General features: G+C 51.0%; 1 protein-coding gene across 1 annotated transcript in view; it reads left to right on the top strand.

Annotated features, from left to right (window-relative positions):
• The first annotated feature begins 6,172 nt into the window (after window positions 1–6,172).
• The window catches only part of ahctf1 (AT hook containing transcription factor 1), an 18,875-nt gene continuing 17,547 nt past the window's right edge, over window positions 6,173–7,500 (top strand). The window contains 1 exon segment of the mRNA XM_067260925.1: window positions 6,173–6,325. The gene's annotated coding sequence lies outside the window, so the exon portion shown is untranslated.

Below are 7,500 nucleotides of genomic sequence, written 5' to 3'. Positions count from 1 at the left end.
CATCATCCTCCCTTCCAGAGAGACACACACCAAACCAGTCAAGCACAGAGACAAGGATCACTTCAGAACTTACTGTCTTCCGAGGGAGGTGTCTGTCAGGCCTGCAGCAGGAGGAGGATCTTCAGACGGGTTCTCACAAGGTAACGAGGAATGTCCTCTAAAGGCAGCTGGACACTATCGTAGGAGCTGAGGATAATACTACTGGGCGTCCTCTCCCTCTCTCTCTTCTCCCTCTCTCTTCTCCCTCTCTCTCCTCCCTCTCTCTCCTCCCTCTCTCTTTCTCTTTCTCTCTTCTCTCCCCCGTCTCTCCCTCTCTCTCTCTCTCCTCCCTCTCTCTCCTCCCTCTCTCTCTCTCCTCCCCCCTCTCTCCCCCACTCTCTCCTCTCTCCTCTCCCCCTCTCTCTCCTCCTTCTCTCTCTCCTCCCTCTCTCCTCCCTCTCTCTCCTCTCCCCCTCTCTCTCCTTCCTCTCTCTCCTCTCCCCCTCTCTCTCCTCCCTCCTTCTCCCTGTCTTGTTTTCCCCTTCTCCCTCTTTCTCCTTCTCTTGCTCTGTCTACCTCCCTCTCTCTCTCTCTTACCCTCTCTCCCTCTGACTGGACTGTCACAGTAATGCTCTCTCAGCAACACTCTGCTACTTGTAAATACACAAGCTGGAGGGGAGGGGAGGTTGTTGGCTGAGGAGAAGATCCACATGACTTCAGAAGCAGCTGGTGACAGGCTGTTTATTAGCTAGCTGTCAAAGCCCTGGGTCCATTCTCTAATGGATTCACAGCCTACTCAACACACACACGTACACATACACACACACACACAGTCACACACACACACAAGAACGTTTTTAGACATTCACAAACACTTTCAACACACATTACTTTTCTGACACAGATTTGGTATGTGACACTGGACCAAGAAACAAGCCCATTGTGGACTTGAGGAAAAGTGAAAACTCTGAAAAACACTTTGCACATCAACGCACGCTTGCTCTGGAAAACAAACAAACGTAATAATCTTGCTATGCGTGGAATCTCAGGAAACAGGCCAAGTTGGATGAGCCCAGAGAACCCTGAAGACATTCAAGATTACTTCTGTTGTGTTAACACGGTCTGTCTGTCTGCCTGTCTGCCTGTCTGTATTCTTGTCTGCCTGTCTGAACAGAGACTGCTGAGCCAGCAGTAACCATGACAGCATTACTAAAAGAGAAAAGTGCAGCATTGCTTAAGTGTCTGGTCTTGGCCATGTCCCCAGTCACACAGAGAAGTTACAGTTTGCTTTCATTCCACTCTCTCTCTCCTTCCCTCTCCTTCCCCTTGTCTCTTGCTCTGTCTCTTCTCTCCCCTCTGTCCTCACCCCTCTCCTCCTCCTCCCCCTCTCCCTCTCCCGCCCCCCCTCTCTCCTCACCCCTCTCCCTCCCTCCCTCCCCTCCTCCTCCCCCTCTCCCTCTCCCGCCCCCCTCTCTTTCCCTTCAGCAGTGCCAGTGGGGTGCCTCAGCAGGCGTCTCTTCAACATTGCATTCCTGACCAGGAATGGTGAGTACCAGAGCTGCACCAGAGACAGAGCTGCACCAGAGCAGCACCAGAGCTGCACCAGAGACAGAGCTGCACCAGAGACAGAGCTGCACCAGAGCTGCACCAGAGACAGAGCTGCAACAGAGCTGCACCAGAGACAGAGCTGCACCAGAGCAGCACCAGAGCTGCACCAGAGACAGAGCAGCACCAGAGCTGCACCAGAGCTGTACCAGAGACAGAGCTGCACCAGAGCAGCACCAGAGCAGCACCAGAGACAGAGCTGCACCAGAGCTGCACCAGAGACAGAGCTGCACCAGAGCAGCACCAGAGCTGCACCAGAGCTGTACCAGAGACAGAGCTGCACCAGAGCAGCACCAGAGCTGCACCAGAGACAGAGCAGCACCAGAGCTGCACCAGAGACAGAGCTGCACCAGAGCAGCACCAGAGCTGCACCAGAGACAGAGCAGCACCAGAGCTGCACCAGAGACAGAGCAGCACCAGAGCAGCACCAGAGCTGCACCAGAGACAGAGCTGCACCAGAGCTGCACCAGAGACAGAGCTGCACCAGAGCAGCACCAGAGCAGCACCAGAGACAGAGCTGCACCAGAGACAGAGCTGCACCAGAGCTGCAGCAGAGACAGAGCAGCACCAGAGACAGAGCAGCACCAGAGCAGCACCAGAGACAAGAGCAAGAGGCTAACCACCATTGTTTGTGAGCTCAAGCTGCAGCAGCTCTGTGTGTTGCATTCTTCTGTGGTCACAAACACATTCCAGAGGCAGCAGGCTCCCTGGGAGGACGGAGCGGATCTCTCTCTCCTCCTCTCCTCCTCTCCTCCTCTCCTCCTCTCCTTCTCTCTCTCTCTCCTCCTCTCCTCCTCTCCTCCTCTCCTTCTCTCTCTCTCTCCTCCTCTCCTCCTCTCCTTCTCTCTCTCTCTCTCTCTCTCCTCCTCTCCTCCTCTCCTCCTCTCCTTCTCTCTCTCTCTCCTCCTCTCCTCCTCTCCTTCTCTCTCTCTCTCTCTCTCCTTCTCTCCTCCTCTCCTTCTCTCTCTCTCTCCTCCTCTCCTCCTCTCCTTCTCTCCTTCTCTCTCTCTCCTCCTCTCCTCCTCTCCTTCTCTCCTTCTCTCCTTCTCTCTCTCTCCTCCTCTCCTCCTCTCCTTCTCTCCTTCTCTCCTTCTCTCTCTCCTCCTCTCCTCCTCTCCTCCTCTCCTTCTCTCCTTCTCTCTCTCCTCCTCTCCTTCTCTCCTCCTCTCCTTCTCTCTGTCCTTCTCTCTCTCTCTTTTTCTCCTTCTCTCCTTCTCTCCTCTCTCTCTCCTTCTCCAAGTAGTTTAAAGCAGAGCAGAGTACAGTAGAATATAGTACAGTCCTCATCAAGTTCTCATCCTTGATGCCAACTGTCAACCATTCCCAAAATGTTTGGAACTTTTTTTTCACACTTAACACCAAAACATATTTCCTTCTGAACGATTTTCTCGAAATCTTTTTTTCAAACCTTTTTTTCAAAAAACTTTTTTGTACCTTTCGAAACCTTTTTGTAATAACTTGTATTCACCCAACAACAAAAAAACTAACCCTAAACAGACAGTAGATTAAAGCAGAGAAGTGTACAATAGAGTACAGTACCTGTCTTTGTGACAAATGGAAAATAAACTTGAAACTAGATGCTGCAGCTGTTGGGTTTTGACAGCTCTGAGACGGTCGATCCTGTAGAATTTGAACCTGACTCTGAATGATGTCAGCGATGTCCAGAATGGATTGTCACAGTGTAACTGTAACGTACAAAACCCTGATGTAGCATGGAACTGTAGGTAATGCAAAAAACAGGTGTGTTTGCACACTTGTGTGTGTGTGTGTGTGTTTACATGTGCAGACCCTCATTCCGCTACACGTGTGATGATGATGGATCACCTGGGGAGGTTAGACAGCTGACCACTGGAGCCTGAAGCAATGTTGTTGTACATGGTCTGGAATGGGTTACCCAGCCTCACCCTCCCTCCTCCAGGGAATCTCTCTCCTCCAGGGATCTCCCTCCTCCAAGGATCTCTTTCCTCCAGGGATCTCCCTCCTCCAGTGATCTCTCTCCTCCAGGGATCTCCCTCCTCCAGGGATCTCCCTCCTCCAGGGATCTCTCTCCTCCAGTGATCTCTCTCCTCCAGGGATCTCCCTCCTCCAGGGATCTCTCTCCTCCAGGGATCTCCCTCCTCCAGTGATCTCTCTCCTCCAGGGATCTCTCTCCTCCAGGGATCTCCCTCCTCCAGGGATCTCTCTCCTCCATGGATCTCCCTCCTCCAGTGATCTCTCTCCTCCAGGGATCTCCCTCCTCCAGGGATCTCTCTCCTCCAGGGATCTCCCTCCTCCAGGGATCTCTCTCCTCCAGTGATCTCTCTCCTCCAGGGATCTCCCTCCTCCAGGGATCTCCCTCCTCCAGGGATCTCTCTCCTCCAGGGATCTCTCCCCACACCTGCAATTATTGTACCCACAATTAACAGATCGTTTTCACACCTGACTTCCTCTCCCCTCTCCCCTCCTCCCCTCTCCTCCTCTCCCCTCCTCCCCCTCCTCCTCTCCCATGTTTGTTCAGAGGGACAGGAAGCAGGCTCACGCTGCACTGACACGTTGGAATGTTGTCTCTTCCTGATGGACGGCTCCTCTGGGAGGGGAGACATGCCTCTTCCTCCCCAGCGTCAGCAGCAGATCTACGGCCCTCAGCACGCCGCACGCTGGCCTCACAGCAGGGATCCTCAGACAGCCAGATGCTGGATGGAAGGAACACGTAATAACTCCAATGTTAGTTTACAGACCTGAACAGCTACGATAAGATTGCTTTTACCTGACTTGAGCGCATTCAGATCCGAACAATGAAACTAATAATCAGAGCGATAGTTTTCCATTTAGGAGACACTAGGCCTCCTATTGGCTGGATGGAGAGAGAGAGATGAAGGCCTCCTATTGGCTGGATGGAGAGATAAAGCATCTCAGGTGGTTTGTTATTTTGTCCCTACAGTGTGGGGGAGAGAGAGGGAGGGAGAGAGAGAGAGAGAGAGAGGGAGAGAGAGAGAGAGAGAGAGAAGAGAGAGAGAGAGAGAGAGAGAGAGAGAGAGAGAGAGAGAGAGAGAGAGAGAGAGAGGGAGAGGGAGAGGGAGAGGGAGAGATAGAGAGAGCTAAAGGGTGGGTCTCATGTGTGTATGTGCTCCAGCAGTGTTAGTCTGCAGCATGGTCAGGCACTCTGCCAAGCCTGCCCTCCTCTTTCCCGAACGTCAAATGGTACCCTAACCCCAAGACAAAGCCCCGCCCCCCCCCCACTCACCACTCCCCAAGACAAAGCCCCCTCCCCCCTTCTGCACTTTATTTCTTTTGATTCCATTTCCACAGAGAAGCACGGTGGGCAACACAAAGGAGGCAGGGGCGGGTGATGGCACATCCCTCTGGAAGAGGGTGAGGGAGATGAAGGAACTGAGAGCTAGGTGAGGGGCTTGTCATTCAGGACGACACCCACAGCCCTGTGCTTCTGTGGGCCGTGCTGTGCTCTCAGAGTCTCTGTGTGTGGGCCGTGCTGTGCTCTCAGAGTCTCTGTGTGTGGGCCGTGCTGTGCTCTCAGAGTCTCTGTGTGTTTTCATGCGTTCACTCTTCAGCTGAGGTGAAGGTTGGGAGGGTTAGGGAGGGTTAGGGAGGGTTAGGGTTAGGGAGGGTTAGGGAGGGTTAGGGTTAGGGAGGGTTAGGGAGGGTTAGGGAGGGAGTGTGTGGGAGGGAGTCTCCACACACAGAGACTGAGGCAGTGTGTGTGGAGACTGAGGCAGAGTGTGTGGAGACTGAGGCAGTGTGTGTGGAGACTGAGGCAGAGTGTGTGGGGACTGAGGCAGTGTGTGTGGAGACTGAGGCAGTGTGTGTGGAGACTGAGGCAGAGTGTGTGGAGACTGAGGCAGTGTGTGTGGAGACTGAGGCAGAGTGTGTGGGTAATTGGGACTGGAGGCCATGGCCACACCCACCCCAGGGAGACACAGAAACAAACCAAACCTGCCGCTGGGGGGCAGAGGGAGGTATCTGTAGGTGTATGTATGGGTCTCTCTCTCTCTCTCTCCTGTCTGCAGACACCACCTCTCTCTCTCTCTCTCTCTCTCTCTCTCCTGTCTGCAGACACCACCCACACTGGGAGGGAGGGAAGGAGACCTGTATGACTTCTGCTGTGAAAGACCAGCGATCTTAAACATGCATGGAATGGATTAAATATTCAGAATTTCAAAAATACATAATCTAGTTGCATGTTTCATAATTGCATTGATACTTAGGCACAATAAACAATGTGCAACAATTGTCAGAACAAAACCTAATTGGATGTGTTAATCAGCAGGCGCGGTGACAGATGGTTGAAAGAACAGCTCTGACCCCTGGTGGTGGAGGAAAGATATTGCAGGAGCGGTCTCTGAGTGGGAGACTGGTCAGGATCACGTGGTTCTGCAGACAGGTTATTATTCGTGTTTTATATCTGTGAATTTGAAAATGTGAAGGTACATGTTCAAGACAAATAATTTTCTCAATGTAAAAAATTATAATTACATAATTGTATATTAGATAACTACTCGCGGGTCATTTTGGACTACAAAATTACGAAAGACCTCGGCTCTGATTGGCTAGATGAGGCGGATCTTCAACAAGCCTTGTCCCAGAGCTGAGAAAAATGCCTCTGGCTTGTCCGTTTAGAATCTGACCGGAAGGACCAAATGTTTGACGCTGAATTAGGATCACGTTGTGACAGAGAGGAGGCATCGCAACACACATGAAGATCTGAGATCGAATACCAACCAGTAGTACGGCTGTCAACAGACTGGTACGTAGCTAGCTCGGGTAGCTAAACTACACTGAGTTGACTAGCTCCAATATCTTGCACCTGGAACTCGCTAAAAGAGCAACGTTGCTGACCGTTGGTAGCTGCCTAGGTAGCTAGCTACTAACTGTATGTAGACTGTCAGATTAAGCTAACTACTATCAACTTTATTTAACATTCACTTGTCTTACTGCTACAGTACATGCCACCAACCTGGCAACTTTACTCACAACGGGGCAGCTGGAAGACAGCTAGCTTGGCGCCTACAAAACGATTGCAACACAGCTAACTGTCTAGCCAGGCCCACGCGTGCACATTTTAAACTTAGCAAGCAAACTGGCTAGCTAGCTTGTTGTTGGTTTCATTCATCCCACATGTGTCAACAGTAACAGACGCAAGCTAGTAAGGTAGTCATGTATGCATATGTTCTGCTAAATAACCGTAGCAATGTAAGGATATACTAGATTCAGTTCAGCCAAGAGTCTTGACTAGCTAACTCCACTTGCCAGTCAGAAGTTGCGTGTGTAGCTAGGCAGCTAGCTGCTATCTAACGTTAGTAGCGTTATCCCTAGCTACTTCTAACAGCACTAACATGATCTATTCATGCATTTTGGGGTAAACTAGCTTGATTTTAGTTTTGACGTTTCGTATGTAGGTCGCTACTATGTTCACCATCGGCAACTGCAGGCTGACTGTATTGTTGCTACTTGTACTTGAAAACGTGGTTTGTAACTAGCCGCTCTGGCTAAGTCGCGCGGGAGTTCATTCAGATAGGCTGCAGCCTGCATGGCTAGCTGGTTAGCTACCTGGACAGCTAGCTGCTGCTGTTCACTTGGCTGTAAAGTTCTTGTAGCACTGTTACAGGGAAACGTTGACATGTCTCAAAACAAACCAGCCATGATATGTTCTTCCTTTTTCATGTTAAGGAGGCGTGATTGGACGGCTAACTTGAATAGATCACATTTTGCACATTTATTTACCCGACAGACGAAGTTGGCTGATGACGAAAAATGTGTGGTTGCTAGTTTATCTTTGAATGTGCCCCTTGAGCTCCCATAGACTACATTTCGATTGGACCTCTTGGCGGCAACTGTCATTATGCATAGCAATGGTGAAGAGCGAAATCCTCCTTAAGTCGCTGATTTGATGGGGGGAAGAACTGTTTTTGTAGTTAATTT

The sequence above is a fragment of the Osmerus mordax genome, chromosome 22, assembly GCF_038355195.1.
Source record: "Osmerus mordax isolate fOsmMor3 chromosome 22, fOsmMor3.pri, whole genome shotgun sequence".
NCBI classification, from domain to species: Eukaryota; Metazoa; Chordata; class Actinopteri; order Osmeriformes; family Osmeridae; genus Osmerus; species Osmerus mordax.
The sequence above is the reverse complement of the archived record's forward strand: the minus strand, read 5'-3'. Positions and strand labels throughout refer to the sequence as shown.